Genomic DNA, 21,362 nt, shown 5'->3' with positions numbered 1-21,362 from the left:
TTGTTTTACTCACTGCTTTAGCACACTCTGCTAACCCTGATGTCCTTGCTGTGTCTGAATCCTGGCTCAGGAAGGCCACCAAAAATTCAGAGATTTCCATACCCAACTATAACATCTTCCGTCAAGATAGAACTTCCAAAGGGGGAGGAGTTGCAGTTTACTGCAGAGATAGCCTGCAAAGTAATGTCATACTTTCCAGGTCCATACCCAAACAGTTCGAACTACTAATTTTGAAAATTACTCTCTCCAGAAATAAGTCTCTCACGGTTGCCGCCTGCTACCGACCCCCCTCAGCTCCCAGCTGTGCCCTGGACACCATTTGTGAATTGATCGCCCCCCATCTAGCTTCAGAGTTTGATCTGTTAGGTGACCTAAACTGGGATATGCTTAACACCCCGCCAGTCCTACAATCTAAGCTAGATGCCCTCAATCTCACACAAATCATCAAGGAACCCACCAGGTACAACCCTAACTCTGTAAACAAGGGCACCCTCATAGACGTCATCCTGACCAACTGGCCCTCCAAATACACCTCCGCTGTCTTCAACCAGGATCTCAGCGATCACTGCCTCATTGCCTGTATCCGCTACGGAGCCGCAGTCAAACGACCACCCCTCATCACTGTCAAATGCTCCCTAAAACACTTCTGTGAGCAGGCCTTTCTAATCGACCTGGCCCGGGTATCCTGGAAGGACATTGACCTCATCCCGTCAGTTGAGGATGCCTGGTCATTCTTTAAAAGTAACTTCCTCACCATTTTAGATAAGCATGCTCTGTTCAAAAAATGCAGAACTAAGAACAGATACAGCCCTTGGTTCACCCCAGACCTGACTGCCCTCGACCAGCACAAAAACATCCTGTGGCGGACTGCAATAGCATTGAATAGTCCCCGTGATATGCAACTGTTCAGGGAAGTCCGGAACCAATACACGCAGTCAGTCAGGAAAGCTAAGGCCAGCTTCTTCAGGCAGAAGTTTGCATCCTGTAGCTCCAACTCCAAAAAGTTCTGGGACACCGTGAAGTCCATGGAGAACAAGAGCACCTCCTCCCAGCTGCCCACTGCACTGAGGCTAGGTAACACGGTCACCACTGATAAATCCATGATTATCGAAAACTTCAATAAGCTTTTCTCAACGGCTGGCCATGCCTTCCGCCTGGCTACATCAACCTCGGCCAACAGCTCTGCCCCCCCCGCAGCTCCTCGCCCAAGCCTCTCCAGGTTCTCCTTTAACCAAATCCAGATAGCAGATGTTCTGAAAGAGCTGCAAAACCTGGACCCGTACAAATCAGCTGGGCTTGACAATCTGGACCCTCTATTTCTGAAACTATCTGCCACCATTGTCGCAACCCCTATTACCAGCCTGTTCAACCTCTCTTTCATATCGTCTGAGATCCCCAAGGATTGGAAAGCTGCCGCAGTCATCCCCCTCTTCAAAGGGGGAGACACCCTGGACCCAAACTGTTACAGACCTATATCCATCCTGCCCTGCCTATCTAAGGTCTTCGAAAGCCAAGTCAACAAACAGGTCACTGACCATCTCGAATCCCACCGTACCTTCTCCGCTGTGCAATCTGGTTTCCGAGCCGGTCATGGGTGCACCTCAGCCACACTCAAGGTACTCAACGATATCATAACCGCCATCGATAAAAGACAGTACTGTGCAGCAGTCTTCATCGACCTTGCCAAGGCTTTCGACTCTGTCAATCACCATATTCTTATCGGCAGACTCAGGAGCCTCGGTTTTTCGGATGACTGCCTTGCCTGGTTCACCAATTACTTTGCAGACAGAGTTCAGTGCGTCAAATCGGAGGGCATGCTGTCTGGTCCTCTGGCAGTCTCTATGGGGGTGCCACAGGGTTCAATTCTCGGGCCGACTCTTTTCTCTGTGTATATCAATGATGTTGCTCTTGCTGCGGGCGATTCCCTGTTCCACCTCTACGACACCATTCTATATACTTTCGGCCCGTCTTTGGACACTGTGCTATCTAACCTCCAAACAAGCTTCAATGCCATACAACACTCCTTCCGTGGCCTCCAACTGCTCTTAAACGCTAGTAAAACCAAATGCATGCTTTTCAACCGGTCGCTGCCTGCACCCGCATGCCCGACTAGCATCACCACCCTGGATGGTTCCGACCTAGAATATGTGGACGTCTATAAGTACCTAGGTGTCTGGCTAGACTGCAAACTCTCCTTCCAGACTCATATCAAACATCTCCAATCGAAAATCAAATCAAGAGTCGGCTTTCTATTCCGCAACAAAGCCTCCTTCACTCACGCCGCCAAGCTTACCCTAGTAAAACTGACTATCCTACCGATCCTCGACTTCGGCGATGTCATCTACAAAATGGCTTCCAACACTCTACTCAGCAAACTGGATCCAGTTTATCACAGTGCCATCCGTTTTGTCACTAAAGCACCTTATACCACCCACCACTGCGACTTGTATGCTCTAGTCGGCTGGCCCTCGCTACATATTCGTCGCCAGACCCACTGGCTCCAGGTCATCTACAAGTCCATGCTAGGTAAAGCTCCGCCTTATCTCAGCTCACTGGTCACGATGGCAACACCCATCCGTAGCACGCGCTCCAGCAGGTGTATCTCACTGATCATCCCTAAAGCCAACACCTCATTTGGCCGCCTTTCGTTCCAGTACTCTGCTGTCTGTGACTGGAACGAATTGCAAAAATCGCTGAAGTTGGAGACTTTTATCTCCCTCACCAACTTCAAACATCAGCTATCTGAGCAGCTAACCGATCGCTGCAGCTGTACATAGTCTATTGGTAAATAGCCCACCCCTTTTTCACCTACCTCATCCCCATACTGTTTTTATTTATTTACTTTTCTGCTCTTTTGCACACCAATATCTCTACCTGTACATGACCATCTGATCATTCATCACTCCAGTGTTAATCTGCAAAATTGTAATTATTTGCCTACCTCCTCATGCCTTTTGCACACATTGTATATAGACTCCCCCTTTGTTTTCTACTGTGTTATTGACTTGTTAATTGTTTACTCCATGTGTAACTCTTTGTTGTCTGCTCACACTGCTATGCTTTATCTTGGCCAGGTCGCAGTTGCAAATGAGAACTTGTTCTCAACTAGCCTACCTGGTTAAATAAAGGTGAAATAAAAATAAATAAAAAATTCAAAGGCACATACAGTTGAAGTCAGAAGCTTACATACCCATAGGATGGAGTCATTAAAACTTGTTTTTCAACCACTTTACACATTTCTTGTTAACAAACTATAGTTTTGGCAAGTCGGTTGGGACATCTACTTTGTGCATGACACAAGACATTTTTGCAACAATTGTTTACAGACAGATTATTTCACTTATAATTCACTGTATCACAATTCCAGTAGGTCAGAAGTTTAAAAACACTAAGTTGACTGTGCCTTTAAACAGCTTGGACAATTCCAGAAAATTATGTCATGGCTTTAGAAGCTTCTGATAGACTAATTGACATCATTTGAGTCATTGTTATGTTTGGAGGAAAAAGGGTGAGACTTGCAAGCCTAAGAACACCATCCTAAACGTGAGGCACAGGGGTGGCAGCAACACGTTGTGGAGGTGCTTTGCTGCAGGAGGGACTGGTGCAATTCACAAAATAGATGGCATCATGAGGTTGAAAAATTATGTGGATATATTGAAGCAACATCTCAAGACATCAGTCAGGAAGATGAAGCTTGGTCACAAATGGGTCTTCCAAATGGACAATGACCCCAAGCATATTTCCAAAGTTGTGGCAAAATGGCTAAAGGACAACAAAGACAAGGTATTGGAGGGCCATCACAAAGCCCTGACCTCAATCCTACAGAAAATGTGTGGGCAGAACTGAAAAAGCGTGTGCGAGCAAGGAGGCCTACAAACCTGACTCAGTTATACCAGCTCTGTCAGGAGAATTGGGCCAAAAGCTTGTGGAAGGCTATCTTAAACGTGCTACCAAATTCTAATTGAGTGTATGTAAACTTCTGACCCACTGGGAATGTGATGAAATAAATAAAAGCTTAAATAAATCCTTCTCTCTACTATTATTCTGACATTTCACATTCTTAAAATAAAGTGGTGATCCTAACTGACCTAAGACAGGGAATTCTTACTAGGATTAAATGTCAGGAACCCACACACACACACATCACCCACACACATACAGATAAATTCCTATATGATTTATGATATGTACTGGTGGATTCTCCTTCAGCCTTAGCGGGTCTCATTTTGACAGAAGGGGAAAGATTAATCTGTTTGTTTGACAGGCCCTGGCCAAAAGGTCCTGCAAGTAGCCTGCACAGATCACAGATCAACCAAGCTTTATTACCTCCAAGCAAACATGTACCGACAGTCTCCAGTGAGCTGGAGCTGGGTTCTCCACCAACAACCCTCCACTGCTGCTGCTGAAAAATGAACTGCCTATTTATTTTTCTCTTTCTCTCTTGGTCTCTTCTTTCCAATCTCTCTCTGTCTTACTCTCCCTTTGTTTTCTTCCCCTTTCCTCATCTCTTTCTCTCTCCTAAACCCATAGAGGGAGAGTGAGGGACGCCAACACCCAACCTGCACCACAAGACCGCTAGAACCCTGTTGAAAAATGTTATTCATATTAAAAAAAAGGACTTAAAGCGAAGCAATAAATATCTGCATTTTTTTCTTTTAAAGTTGCCTTACTTTTTTTTTTAAAGCAAAGACAACATATTTTTCAGACTACACTCAGCTACGACTCCCTGTCTGAAAGTGACTCTCCTTTTATTGATTATGCAGCATGATCAAGCTGAGCTTTAAATTAAACTTAAATACATTTGTGTAAATTGTGTCAATTACAAGACCAATACATTTTTGTTTGTTCCTTAGCGACCGTATAGCAAATGATATTGGAAGTAGTATTGGCTATTTATGTGTATTATTGCCATTGCATTACACAGTCCAAAAGCCATGTAGCTCATTCGTTTTTCCTCTGGAGCATGTATTTACCTGCACCAGCTAGTAGGCTACTAAGCTGAGAGCTAAAAGGGCTATAAGGGCTGCATGGTGGCAGTGATTGAGTCAGTCCAGAAACATGGACAGTTCCTGACTCAAGGACAATGGGATGGGATGTACTCAATATGTTACAGGTTTTGGATTTTCCACCAGAGCACGTATAGCTCGGGTGCTATTTAAGAGTGACGTGCGTGCATGCATGCGTGTGCGTGCGTGTGTGTGCGTGCGTGTGTGTATGCATCCCAAATGGCACCCTATTCTCTATGTACCCAGCAAGCAATAATGAGTTTGTGTCATTGTGTCATGGTCCCCTGGCGGTGTTGTGTAGTTCCTGGTTTGTCCCAGTAACGTTTTACAAACTTTCTTGGATTGTTGGGTCATGGTTCCCTTAAGGATTATGTCTAGTTCCCATTTTGACGTCACCTGATGGTCGCAAAGACATTATTATTATTATTATTTTGCTAAGTGCAGAGATGTATTATAGGTAATGGCAACATATAGGCAACATTCTTAGAACGTTCTCAAAACGTCAGTGGAATAATGTCTTGCGGAAAACCTTAAGGGACCTAATGGGACTGTTACCGAATGTTCTCAGGACGTCCCCTGTTTGCTGGGTAGTGCACTACTTTCAGACCAGAGCCCTTTGGGACGTAGACATATTCTCGTGGGCAGAGAAACATTTATATAGACCCGCACATACCGTATAATCAACATGTCACGTAATGCAGAGCATTGGGGGCGTGTGGGTGTGCTAGGGTCATGTATTATTATACGCTATGCCAGATTAAAACCTTGGCAGTGTTCTATAATACTGGACTTTACTGCACAGTAGCCAATTGAGTGAGTTCAATGGAGTCACAGTACTTTATTGTATTTTCAACCCCCTTAAAGTGTTAACATGGTTTCTGGTCACCGTGGTTTCTGGGCAGAGGTGTCTGCTCTAGTGGAGATGTGCGGGGTTCAGACACAAATACCCTTGATGGACAGGCCATTTGAATAGCCCAGATATCAGGAGTGAGTGTGTCCAAGGGAGCTCTCCTGAAAGTGTGTGTGTCGGGGAAAGAGAGTGTGTTCTTGTGTGTGTGCGTGAGGGCACCTGCATGTGTGTGTGCGTATGTGTGTGTCTGTGAAATAGAGAGCGCAACAAAGACGTAAGCCCTGACAAGATGGGGGATACAGCGGATCTTGTATCCTTCACTTTGGCTGTACACACGTGTCATCACTATGGGACCCAGCATAACCGCAGTAACACTATCCACTACTCTTTTTTCCAACCAACTTGAATACACCCTTTACCTTATATGTAAACACAAATATATTACACAATGTATTACATGATGTTTGATCATTCTGTGCATTTACCATAGCAAGTTACAGACCTGGATAGTGTGTGTGTGAGGCCGCCAGTCTCACACACACACACACACACACACACACACACACACACACACACACACACACACACACACACTCACACACACACACACACACACACACACACACACACACACACACACACACACACACACACACACACACACACACACACACACACACACACACACACACACACACACACACACACTATCCACAATAATTGCTTTAAGTAGGAGTAAAACTTGTCCAAACAGACCAGACACTAGTCTGTCACGGGGCCTATGGAATGGCTATGGTACCTTTTTCTTCATGAGGATATACTATATCAGTACTAGGGCTATGACAGTCATGGAATTTTGGATGATGCTTATTGCTCAGCCAAATGACCACAGTCACCATTATAACTGTTCGAATAGCATTTTATATATATTCTTTTAACATGTAATCCTCTCCCCCGCTCCTGACTTGAATGTGCTGCTGCTGCTGCAGAGGGCGGAGATACCTAGGCAACCGGAGACTTGTTTGTTACAACACCTTGCTTGTGTCAGAAAGGAGCAACAAAGTTTCACATTTTACAGCAAAAACAGATTCTCTCTCTCTCCCTCTCTTTCTCGCTCTCCCCTCTCGCTATCGTCCGTACCGGGATGAGGTAGCTCCAACGGGCCATGGCCGTCGACACCTCGGGCCATACACGAGTGGACAGGAAGGATTAAAAAGGAACATCAGATATTTCCAATCCAATATGACTACCACGGTGGCGTAGCAGTGGAAAATTACGGAATTCTCACATGAGCGAGATCAAAGCAGAGGGCCTCCTATTCTGCCTTTGGTGTCTGGGATTAAAGTTTTCCCGACTCCATCTCTCGCTGGAACATCAAGCTCAACCAACGACATCAAAGAACCAGCCGTCCAGGCTTCCGATTCATCAGAGAACACATTCGTCAAAATCATAAATAAACACTTATTAAAGCATGCTGTTGGAAGCCTCGGATTGGATCCGAAGGCTTCTGCTGTGGTTTAGGGATAGATCCAGTTGGCAGGAAGAGCATCCCCGAAGACCACAGATGGATTAGGCCTGGTGTGTCCAGACCACGCTAGTGGACATCAGAGTGACAGATGCATCGCTGAGACCCAACATATGCTTTATGGGAGTGGTGGATTAGTTATGCCTTTTGCGTGTGTGTGTATTTGCTTGTGTGTATGTTCCCACTGGGCACAGACGTCAGTTCAACGTCTATATTTGATATATATTTGGTTTAGTCGTCAACTAACAGGAAAACAACAGGAAATCAACAAAGCATTTCACCATGTCATTGAATTTAGGTTAAAAGTTTATTTGTAAAAGAAAAAAGTGTGTTTGTGTGTGCGCACCGATGTTTGCTTGTCTGTGAGCATGTAAAATAATTAATCCACAATAGAATGTTTTCAGCCCACTGGGTGTAGAGGCACTCGGCAAACCCTGAAAGACTTATTATTATTTAAAAAAATGACATCCGCAAGCCTTTTGTTACGAAAGAACCACCCATGACAGGTAGAAAAGGCAACCTGTGAGGGGTATCTGTACTACCGAGTGAAGTGAAAAGGACCCATGCTAAGCTAATCAAAAGGAAAACATGAGGGCACCAGCTACCAGCTCCAGTCACCACTCGTTACAGCAGTCTGATCTCGTTAGTAAACATCTGCATCTTTATTATTGAGAATATTAATATGCATATGTACAGGACAGGTGGCTGTCCCTGCCATACGTTCACTCAATTAAAGGAAATCACTGTTCGGTGTACAGTGTCCATATTAGGACAGTCACATCACAGAAGTTGTGACTGACACAATTTCCATGGATGAGACTGTCCTAAAATGTACACCATATGGTTTGAGTTATATTAAATTCGTTTTATGAGTTATGCTGACCAGTGTTTGGCGTGAGAGGAATATATAGATAGCCAGTTAGGATAGTTTTAGCCTGCAACTCAATTGTGCCAGGGAGATCATCAAACGCAACTATAATTCAGGTAGGTAGAATATACTGTAAATCAGGGTTTTATTCACTTGGCACCAAACAGAAGAAAACTGACAAACAGGGAGTGGCTACCTGAACTTGTTCAATGAGAAATGCTTGTTTTTGTTTTCTATTGCAAACAGTGTAAACTAATGAATACCACCCTGTTGTACGTTGCACAGTAGCCTGCACGAGTCATTGCTAACCGTCCTTTAGGGACAATCATGAATCATTGTAAAAATACAATATCTAGTCAGTCAGCTAGGTTACTTTTATCATGCACACACACACGCACGCACGCACACACACACACACACACACACACACACACACACACACACACACACACACACACACACACACACACACACACACACACACACACACACACACACACAGGAAAAAATACTTCCATCTTCACGATGTCTATCACAGCTCTCTACACACACACATATCCCCCTCACTACACCAAATGTAAAATTATACCCCCTGTAAACTCCCCCATTTATACCCCCATTTCTCACTACACGCCAGGCTTCACAGGGTCCCGTTGTGTGTCGGACATCTTTCAGGAATCCAGGCGTACCTAAGGACTTCTGCGGTGTACCACACATCTTTCAGCGGGGCAGTATGAGTTTACACAGGGAGCTCATGTTGTTTCATGCCTCCCACCAAAACACACACGCGAAACACACACATGGATGGATGGAGCTTCTAAAACATACACACACAGGGCACTCCTGTTGTTCCCCAGCCCATCTCTCACCCAAACAACCCAGATGCCTGTCGATGCGTGATACTCATGTCTCGCTGAGAGTCCTGTTGTGTGATAGTCATCTTTATTTTTTTCTCCTCCCTATCTGCATCCATTTGCTCTCTCTCTCTTTCCCCATCGACATTCAGTCATTCTGACTGATATGTCAGTCAAAGGGGCTTATAAATTATCTTAGTTTTCCATTGTATGGAATAGCTTTTGGAGAGTGCTGCTCACAAGGCAGATGTCAGGCCAACACGGAATTAAATTCCAAACAGCCCCAATAACAGCAACCACATATACAGTAGACAAATGGGCTTGGAGTACTATTTCAAACCCACACTGTAATACAGTACAGCAGTGTATCCAAAATAAAACAGGATCTGCATCCAAAATGGCACCCTATTCCCTCTGTAGAGCCATATGGGCCCCAGTCAAAAGTAGTGCACTATATTGGAAAAAGGGTACCATTTGGGTCGCATAGATGGCAGAGGGAATGAGGAACGGAGAAGGGGAGTTAAGGGAGTCCTTTTGTATTTGTGAGTAGCATTAATCCGGGATAAATTGACTCGCTGGCTAATTTCACGAGACACAATGTTGCTGTGACAAAAGCATTACGGTGCATTAGTTTCTATGACAAGGGTCCCTGAATAGGTGACGATGGCTTGGTGACCCCAACGCTAAGTCTTGGTTCATATTGTAAGCCACAATAAGACCGCTCTACAACTAAGGATTAGCTTTCACATGTCCCCAACAAATGACTATCCAGATTTCTGGGGGGGGTATGTGTGTGGTCAATATGGTACTTTTTTCAATGAATGCAGTATTTACATTAGAATAACTACCAACCGTGTCTTATGCACCATTGTTTCCACATACACACACAACAAAAGCCAAGACAATGTTTCAAATCATTCCTATATCCCTAAATCTCCATTATAAGACTATCACACCTATTACTCCCCACAGGAAAAGGAAGTCACCACATTGACTATTACACATGTGAGGAGATTCCTGGCACCAATCACATGTGGCTCTGTCTGTTTACCAATATGTGTGAATTGGACCTGTATTTCATTAATCAGCCCGGTGAGCTGACTAATACAAGCTGGCTAAAGCTAAAGTACCTGGGTCTGGTGAGGTGCTTTTGCTTCTTTCAGTCATTCGTTGGTTCAAGTTTAAAGTTTTTTATTGTCACGTGTACAAGTACAGTGAAATGCCTTTTTTTGCAATCACTTTCCCAACAATCAATATCAGTAGTACTATATAAAACAAGTAGAACAAAAACGAACTAACAATAGTGTAAGTTCCAGTGTTAGTGCCAATACGATATTTACAATGTGTAGGGATGCTGGAGTGGTGGGGGTAGATATGTATTGAGGTAAGGTGACTAGGCATCAGGATATATGACAAACAGAGTAGCAGCTGTGTATATGATGATTGTATGTGATGATGTGAGGTGATGGCGTGATGATGATGAGTGTGTATGCATGTGTGCAGAGTCAGTATGAATGTGTGTGCATGTTATGTTTGTGAGCAAATGAAGTGTGTGTGTGAGTGTTTGTTGGAGTGTCAGTGTGAGTTTGTGTATGAGTGAGTGTATAGAGTCCTATGAGTGTGCATAGAGTCAGTGCAAAAATACAAAATAGAATAGAAGTCAATAAAGCTAGTCCATTCTAGTCAGCTATGTGTCATGTTCATTCACTATACACTATATCTGATCTGATGATGATGAGACTGATCTGTCGAAGCAGCCATATCAGATTTCATTTGCATTTACATTCCCTGTTTTTCTTTCATGTGTCAATTGGGTTCCATCTGTCGAGATAATTAATTATGAGTACGGTGTCCATATTAGGACAGTCACACATCGAGGAAAGGAGTCACTTATTGCATTCACTTACAGTGCCTTCAGAAAGTATTAACACCCATTTCCTTTTTCCACATTTTGTTGTGTTACAACCTGATTGTAAAATGGTGTAACGGCGTTCTTCATTTGTTGAAAGAGAGTCGGACCGAAATGCAGCGTGGTGGTTACTCATGTCTTTAATGGGAAAAAGTGACGATACATGAAATAAATAAATAAATACAAAAACAACAAACGGAACGTGAAACTTATACAGCCTATCTGGTGAACACTACACAGAGACAGGAACAATCACCGACGAAAGACAAAGCGAAACTCAGGCTACCTAAATACGGTTCCCAATCAGAGGCAACGAGAATCACCTGACAGCTGATTGAGAACCAGGCAGCCAAGCCTATACAACACCCCTAATCAGCCGCGATCCCAAATAATACAAACCCCAATACAAAATACAATAACATAAACCCCTGTCACACCCTGGCCTGACCAAATATATAACGAAAACACAAAATACAATGACCAAGGCGTGACAAATGGATTGAATTGAAATTTTGTGTCACTGGCCAACATACTATACCTCGTAATGTCAAAGTGTAATTATGTCAATAAAAATTTGTAAAATATTTTAATTAAATAAAACTGCTGAAATGTCTTGAGTCAATAAGTATTCAACTCCTGTGTTAAGGCAAGCCTGAATAAGTTCAGTAGTAAACATTTGCATAACAAGTCACATAATAAATGACATGGACTCTGTGTGCAATAATAGTGTTTAACATGATTTTTGAATGACTACCTTATCTCTGTACCCCACACATACAATTATCTGTAAGGTCCCTCAGTCGAGCAGTACATTTCAAACACACAGTGGTGTAAAGTACTTAAGCAAACATTTTGGTGGCATCTGTACTTTACTTTACTATTCATATTTTTTCACAACTTTTACTTTTTATTCCCGACATTCCTAAAGTAAATAATGTCCTTTTTACTCCATACATTTTCCCTGACACCCAAAAATAGTTTTTGAATGCTTATCAGAACAGGAAAATTGTCCAATTCGCACACTTATCAAGAGAACATCTCTGGTCATCCCTACTGCCTCTGATCTGGCGGGTTCACTAAACATACATACGTTTAAAAGAAAATGGTGCCGTTTGGTTATATAAGGAATTTGAAATGATGTAGACTTTTACTTTTATTTTAGCAATTACATTTACATTTGATGCTAAGTATATTTAAAACGGAATAGTTTTAGACTTTTACTCAAGTAGTACTTTACTGGGCGACTTTCACTTTTACTTGAGTCATTTTCTATTAAGGTATCTTTACTTTTATTCAAGTATGACAATTGGATATTTTTTTCACCACTGCAAACACAGGTTCAACCCCAAAGACCAGGGAGGTTGTCCAATGCCTCAGACAGAAGTGCACTAATTGGTGGATGGGTAAAAAAAAATCTAACAGACATTGAATATCCCATTGGGCATGTTGAAGTTATAAATTACCATTCGGATGGTGTATCAATACATCCAGTCACTACAAAGATACAGGCATCCATACTAACTCAATTGTGAGAGAGGAAGGAAACCACTCAGGGATTTCACCATGAGGCCAATGGTGGCTTTAAAACAGTTACAGAGTTTAATGGCTGTGATAGGAGACAACTGAGGATAGATCAACAACATTGTAGTTATTCTGCAATAATAACCTAAATGACAGAGTGGAAAGAAGGACACATGTACAGATAAAAAAAATATTCAAAACATGCCTTCTGTTTGCAATAAGGCCCTAAAGGAAAACTGCAAAGAATGTGGCAAAGAAATTAACTTTATGTTGTGAACACAAAGTGTTATGATTGGGGCAAATCCAACACAACACATCACCGAGTACCATTCCTCATATTTTCAAGCATGGTTCTGGCTGCATCATGTTATGGCTATGCTTGTCATCGGCAAGCTTTTTTTTAGGATAAAGATAAATGGAATAGAGCTAATCACAGGAAAAATCCTAGAGGAAAACCTAGTTAAGTCTGCATTCCAACAGACACTGGGAGACAAATTCACCTTTCAGCAGGACAACAACCTAAAACACAAGGCCAAATATACAATGGAGTTTGCTCACCGAGACAACATTGAATGTTCCTGAGTGGCCTAGTTACAGTTTTGAATTATATTGTCTTGAAAATCTATGGCAAGACTGGAAAATGGCTGTCTAGCAATGATCAACAACCAAGGTTGGAGAATTTGTTTACGAATAATGCCCAAATATTGTACAATCCAGGTGTGCAAAGTTCTTAGATACTTTCCAGGGAAAGACTCACAGCTGTAATCTCTGCCAAAGTTAATTCTAACATGAATACGTAGGTAAATTTGATATTTCTGAACACCATTTTCAATATATTTTAAAAAATGTCTAAAAGCATGTTAGCACTTTGTCATTATGGGTTATTGTGTGTAGATGGGTGAGAGAAAAAACTGTATATGAACTATTTTGAATTCAGTCAAACCCAACAAAAATGTGGGATATGAATACCTTCTGAAGGCACTGTACTTCAAGCGACAACAACACCAACTCCAAGCATCAACGACTCCAAGCGACAATGACACCATCTCAAGCCATAAAGACACCAACTCCGAGCGACAACAACACCAACTCCAAACTAGTTATTGACTATTGATCTGCCACAGGAGATTTGGTTGGGTTCAGCAAGGTCACTGGACACTACCATGGCCCAGGGGTACATCCCAAATGGCACTCTATTCCCTACATAGTGCACTAGATTTGACCAGAGCCCAATAAGACCTGGTCAAAAGTAGTGAATTATGGAGGGAATAGGGGCCATATGGGACACAGCCCTGGCCCTGGCCAGAATATCAACCCTTGTAATAGGATCTGCCATTTTCTCTAATAGAACACAGAGAGGATTAGCCCCACTCTCGGGTCTCACTCTCGCCCCGCAATCACCACACAGGCACACAAAGCGTCGCCGTAATCCTGTCTCTCTGCTCACAGGAAGGGGAGATTAGCTGCCTTTAGACATGAGTGAGAGGATGCACAGGGTTGCTTATAACCGCAGTAAAATGGAGTCTTGGCTTCCAAGACGAAAAATCCTCGTAACTAAGCCGTAATGAAAAGCGAATGGATCGCAATGAGGGGGGATTTATTTGCAGGAATTTATTTACAGTGTAGTGCATTTTCCAGTGGTTTCCTACGATTAAATTGAGAAACGCAATTGGAAGATGTAGACTATGCAGCTATTACATTGTAATACATGTGTATCTCGTTGATAGAGAGTTTTTCAAAAGCTGTAAAAATCATTGTGCTTTGTTTTTTTGTGGTTATATCAATAAAAAAGTGTTTTGCAGTTTGCACCAATGTGAATTAATGTACAATTAACCACCTAACTATACATTGGGTCCATCATTGGATATTAAAATCACCAGATATTGTTTTTGACAGACTTCTCAGTCGTAAACACAGTGCAGGTTTTAAAATATGGTCTCATATGTCATTACTTTCGCACAGACAAAAATATGCAAACATGATTTTATAATGGACTTTTAAATTATTTGACTAATGCCTCGTCGGTCTTAGTCATAATTGGCATACAACAATATACTTAATTTGTTCTTGTGTTGCCCAACATTTCCATGTGACGAACTCAAAACACAGATTCAAGTTTTTATGCATTTACTCTCCAGACAACAAGGAAAAACATCATAAGCCAATCACACAGTAGCATTGAATTTTGCATTGTCAATATTTGTTGTTTTGTTTTGGGATGGACATTGCACAGAAGAAATTCCATTTCAAAATATTTATTGATTGAGACATTGGGTTAAAAGAAGACACACAAAAGGGAGAGAATTACTGCTCACTAGAAGGACGAATAGTTTGTTTTCAGTCGTGCACAGCTTTTGTCCTCCCTCTCTGGAAGGCTATTCAAGGTTAAACTGACTTCAGCCAACCTGTCGAGTTGCCATGGTAACTGGTATTCATCTCTTTAACAAGTTCTGAGGAGGACTTCGACCTCTCAGCTCCTGGGCTTGAGGTCGAGCTGAAACAGAATATCAGAATATTGTGAAAAAAGCTCAAAAGTAGTATAGAATGCTGACAATCTAAAGCCAATTGCAAACAAGATGCTACATAATAAACCAAACATTGTCTTTCTCCCATATCCTAAGGTGAGGAATGGTTAACCATCTACTTAGTTTGTTTTTGTCTGCAAGCGTTTGTGTGTTACTGCTAATATGGGCAAAGAAAATTGTAAGGCATCATGGTGATTTATTGCTGTGGAGGCTATGGTTAATTGAATACATGGGTGTCATCTGTCTAAGGTTTGTGGATGATAAATTCTGGGGTGGGAGATGCATAACAGACACAAATAGGAACCGGAATACGTCAACAACTCAAGTTGGGGTTCAAGATGACCCCTGTTTGACTTGGTTGCTCGCTGTGCTTAGCATCAAGTTAAGGCAGAACCCAATCAATCAATGCTCTTTAAAGTGCCACATTAGCGACCGACACTGGGCAACATAGAGTGCATCAGCTCATCCTCACGCTAATAATGTACCCAGATTCCTCACAATTCATCCTAAATATTTGAAGCCCTACTCCAAAAGGAGTCCAGGGGTCTGTGGTGAAGAGGTAATTCATGCAAACTCCACGTATTGGCGAGGCATATAGGCTCTTTAAAAAGTTGGAGGGGCCTTTGAAGATGGGGCCCCCGGTGTGTGTTTATCCCTGAGGGAGGCGAGACCTTTGATGAGGAATGATTAATGGCACCACATATGACGAGGAGGGGAACTCCATGCTAGGCTGTAAACACTGTGCGCTAGCTCCGGTTTGCCACCCAGCAGCACTATTGAGGAAGCCCACAATTGCCTTCGCCGTCTCAAGTCTGCGGTGTCCAAATCACCTTCAATAAAGCGCCATGCATGTCCTAAACAAGAACAAAAACAAAAAGAGACAAAAACAAAACGAGGGAATGTTCTGAGAGTCTCTCAGAATTATTTTGAGACTCATTTCAAAAGAAAACTGAGTGTGCGTATATCATATCACACACACATACCTGTATGTGGATATCTCTCAAACATTAATCACTACATGTGATATCTATCTAAGTATTCATGCATTTTTTTGTCTGCAGGTTTAGTAGTGCCAAAATTGACATGCCACAGATTTGTTTGATCTCAGTGTTATCTGACAATTGGATATGTCACGCCCTGACCTGAGTATTCTTTGTTTTCTTTATTGTTTTGGTTAGGTCAGGGTGTGACATGGGTGATGTATGTGTTTTGTACTGTCTAGGGGTTTTCTAGGGTTATGGTGTTGTTTATCATCTAGGTGTTTATATATGTCAATGGCTGCCTAGATTTGTTCTCAATTAGAGGCAGGTGTTTATCGTTGTCTCTGATTGGGAACCATATTTAGGCAGCCATCTTCTTTGGGTATTTCGTGGGTTATTGTCTGTCTAGTTGCCTGTGTATGCACATTTATAGTATAGCCTCACTTTCGTTTTTGTAGTTTGTTTAGTGTCCGTCTTTATTAAAATTATATAACATGTATTCTAATCACGCTGCGCTTTGGTCTCCTCCTTACGACGAACGTGACAGGCTAACCAGTGGAGTAGGCACTGTGAGTCCATACCTGCGAATATTAGAAAAGGTTTGTTTTAGTTATGGCATCAACCAATTATAAACATTGACGTAGAGTTGCATGTGATCAAAGGCTACATGTTAGCTGTTCCCATTATATAAACTGGCACATTTATCCCTATGCTATCCTCACCTCACCAGGTGGCAGTGATTATTTCCTGTAACAAATTCCGCATCATCCTATGAAAGATCTTAAACCTTTTCTCCACAAACCAATGGCATTTCTTAAAATAGGTCAACTTGGCCAACAGAGGGATATTGTCAGGTGTGCTCCCTCTCCGGCCTCTAGGTCATCAGGCAGCTCGTTATGGCACACACCTGTCACCATCGTTACGCGCACCTGCGTGTCATCAGACTCACCTGGACTACATCTCTTCCCTGATTACCTTCCCTATATATGTCAATCCCTTTGGTTCCTTCCCCAGGCGTTAGAGCTCACATGTAGCCAGCCTTTATTCACGTGCAACTGCGGCAACAATTTATATTGGCTGATGCTTAAACTTGTTCTAATGTTCACAAGTTTTGACCCAGAGTGTTTTTCGCCTATGGGCCCTGGTCAAAACTAGCGCACCACATAGGGAATAGGTTGCCATTTGGGACTCAGACACTGTCACCAGGGGACTTTTACACAGTCAAGAAACCAACGCAGCTTTAACAAACCAAGTGTCAAGCTAGTGCCACTTTCTGATGCAAAACACATTATGGTGAAGTAACATCAGCAAATACCATATACTGTAATTACAGTAGATCTCATCGTGTCAGTGTCAAGTTCATTCCGGTCCACATTTATAATTAGTTGTAGTTATTAAAACAAGCCTGTGTCAGAAGGTGAGATAATTGCTTGTGTGTTTGCTTCTGAACTAATTTGGTTATTAAATGATGGTTCTGAACTAACTATTAAATATGATTTTAACAACCCTCCTCCCTGGTTTTGTATGGGAAACATTTCAGACTCAGTCACAGATGAGGAGTTCATTAATGGTGCTTATTCATTTATTTATTTATTTGCTTTCCTGGAGTGGGAAGATGGCTGATAAACAAAAGCAGGAGAAAGAGAGAGAATTTGTTTAGGTTCTTTGGTGTGTCGAGCTCGCCGCAGGGTGCTCCACAGCCCTAAACTATCGGTTGACCCCTCCTTATGGTGTCACGAGGAATAACAAGCTCCCGAGAGGAGCCCACCTGAAGAAAATAAGTCTCCACTTGTGTTTCATCTAACAGCACTTAAGGGAATTCCTTGCGCCTCAATTTCGTTCGTTGTTCATGTGTAATTGGGTTAGCCACGAGAGGAAACGTTTGAACTTTGCACTTTGGGAGATTTTTTTTCTCTGCCAAAACGCATTCATTGTCCCAAACATTGTTATCCCCTGTGTTCAGCATAGTGAGCTGCAAAAATTCAACATGAGTGCTGTAGAGTAGAATGCTGTTGAAAGTCATGTAACAGGGGAACAAGTGTCTCCTTTATAGGATACATTTCCTATAATTTTTTTAAAATCTCTAAATTGAGAAAAAGCAGGGCTCGACCTGATGGCTCAGATATTATTGTAGGTTGCTAATATGGCTGGTTTGTAGAAAATATACACGGCTAGGAAAGACAGAGCAGCTTCATGCATTGGCCTTTGGGTTGTGTACGAAGCCGTGTTCCCCTACCAAGGACATTGCCCCAAACAGACAGTGTGAACAAAGTGGTATTGCTCACCCATAATAACATTATTCTACAGAGCACCTCAACATAATGAAAACAATGCTGCACCACACTGACCTTGGAGATTCAGAAATTCTTTGTAGGCTTACTTATACATATACGCACATGTATGCACACACACACACACAGACCTTAAGTGCAGATACTTCTTGATGTGTTGCAGTGGGGGAGTGCAGAGCAAGATGTGTGTGCCAGTCATAGCTTTCCGCCACCATTAAACCATCTTCTTCGTAATGTTCAACTTATTTTAGTAAACTGAAGTATGTGTGTACTTCTAAGACATTTGTCAAATGTTGTACTTCCATCCACAATGAAACTATCCATAGCATTGTCTGATATATTATCCAACTTAGTCTTCCTGATATGTTTTGATCAAGCCAAAGAATCAAACAGGAGCAAACCTGGTGTGGCCAGCAATCAGGAAATGGTGTGCCTTGTGGTTGAGATTGTTAACTTTCTCTTATTCATGCCACCTCAGTAATCACAATGGAAAATGAAACATTGTTTTGCCTTCCTCATGATTACCAAATAAATGGTGCACATAGTTTACAACATCATTGCTACCTTTGGCCAGCCACCATGCCACCATCAAAGAATTGATTGACCTGCTGTGGAACAACACATAGACTCTTTCTCAATTCATCCTTCCTCATTTCCTTGCACCCTCTCGCTTTGCCTCCTTCGCAAAAAAAAACATTGGAGAAGGGGGGAGGGACCTTAGTTCTTCTCCTTCAATAAGGAGGAGAGGAGATAGGAAGCAAGGAATCGGGGAAAGACAATTTGCGATAGAGCCAATCATTTTCATGGTGTAAGTAGTACTATAGGACAGAAGTAATATGGACCTGCAGGAAATAATCATTAACAACTGCAAAAGGGGGAAAGAAATATCAGGGTTATAAAGGTAGAAAGGCACTGTGGGTCCAATTTCGGAAAACTAAAGGAGAGGTTGTTCATGATATCTTGTGAAAACTGTCCTCTTAGGTTTAATACCATATACTGCCAAGTGGTAGATAATATTATACCCCTGTAAAGAGAAGCCAACCCAAGTTTTGTTGTGGTACTTTCTCCAAGTGTGTGTGTGTGCGTGAGTAAAACAGAGACAGACTCTCAGCAATCAAAGGTTACTGTATATACGGTATAAAGTGAACCAGTATTACAAAAATGTAACCCACTCGTGTGATGCTGAGATAACCCTAAGCAGCAGTAGCCTAGGCATGCGGTAGACGCAGCGTGCCTATCAATCCATATGTTTAGCTGTGCTTGTGTACAGTCTCTGTGTGGCAGGTTTTGAATAAGTTGTGAGTCCATATCTTTTGCCGTGCTATCAAACACTCTTATAGAAAAGGATTCAAAAAGGGTTATACGGCTGTTCTCATAGGAAAACCCTAATTGTTTCCAGGTACAACCCTTTTGGGTTCCAAGTAGAACCCTCTGTGGAAAGGGTTCTACCTGGAATCAAAAAAGGGTTCTCCTATGGGAACAGCCGAAGAACCCTTTATGGTTCTAGATATAACATTTTTTTCTAAGAGTGAAGAGTTCAAACACAATTCTACACAGATTCCAGTAAACAGAGGTTTTGCACATTCAGTGTTAGAGTCCGTCCATGGGTAAAACCCTGCATTTGCTGCCCAGCAGTACAGTTTATTTTTAAAGAGACAAGATCAAATGTAGAAGCTTGCAGACCTTCGGTATTCTGTGTATTTCTTGAAAAAAAAGTTTGAAGATTTGACAGCTAATTGAATTAATCAAGTCGCTGCTAATTTACTAATCTAATCAGATTCATTCCAATTTGATTCTGACATGATAAGGTTTAAAGTAGTGTGGTAATTTCATTGTGTCTAAACAAAACAGAAGATATCAAATGAAAGGGTGGCTACAGTGGGATGTCAATCGATCTTCAGCACCAAGAACAATTAGATAATGGTGGAATAGAAAGCAAAGCAGTAAATGGCATATTGCACTACAATTCAGTCCTGGGCAAGAAAACTCTGCATTAAATAAACCAAACGTCAAGCACAATAAACACTGAGTGTACAAAACATTAGGAACACCAGCGTCGGAAATCAGCGTCGAAAATTACTGATTTCTGGTAGTTTGGTTACTTAGTAGTATTTGGTAAAAACACACGGTAAATGGTAACACTCAAGGCTCAAAGAGACACCAACAAAGACTGAAATTGTGTTTGGCAGCTGTCTATTTCAGTATGCAAATGTAGTGACTCCATGTGGTTCCATGTCCATGCTAATCCATGACTACTGCTGCATCAAAAGCCACCAAGAGCTACTACAAAAACTGAGTCGAACTTTGCCTCGCCGACAGCTCAATCCCAAAGTCTCGAAGGTGCACTCCCATTTACATATGAAACGCATCTGTTAGTGAAGGGAATAGGTGGGAAATGGAAATACACTGTGTGTTTTCGAGTCTCTCAATATCTTGCCTGCCTCAATGCCTGTTGGGAATGATTGCTGAAAAACTCTTCCAGTGGAAACAGAAGTGTTAGATTGGATTGGACCCCAAGGACACTCACATATACATACACACATACACACACACACACTCACACACAATCACTAGGGTAAATTGGAGAGACAAACAAAGGAAAAAGAAATTACGCTGAACCCTCTTATTAACAATTAGTGCCGGAGAGGGCTTGGTTAGCTTTTGTTTGTGCAGATTGTTTGGAGAGTTGCAACCTCTGCAGCTCTGGAGAGGTTTGTCTTACCATTGTGTTAGCATTGATCGTCATCACTGCAATAGGGAAGCCTATATTTTGATCAATTCCAAACTTTCAAAGTGACCAATGTTTGGTTTTGTTTGGGATCTACTCTCTGCAGCTCTTTCTGGTCAAAAGGCATAGAATAGAAGGCAATACCGTCATTGATTAGGCCATTTTTGTAGTCACAATGATAAAAACGTATCATATTTGATGGCCTTGAAAATATTTTTCAACCTCGAAACATCTGAAAGTAACTTCCAGCTCAAGTTTACTGTGTCCAAGATCTCTCTTCTCCTCCACCAGGGTGTTGCTAAAGA

This window comes from Oncorhynchus kisutch, linkage group LG16 (genome assembly GCF_002021735.2).
Source record: "Oncorhynchus kisutch isolate 150728-3 linkage group LG16, Okis_V2, whole genome shotgun sequence".
NCBI classification, from domain to species: Eukaryota; Metazoa; Chordata; class Actinopteri; order Salmoniformes; family Salmonidae; genus Oncorhynchus; species Oncorhynchus kisutch.
The sequence above is the reverse complement of the archived record's forward strand: the minus strand, read 5'-3'. Positions refer to the sequence as shown.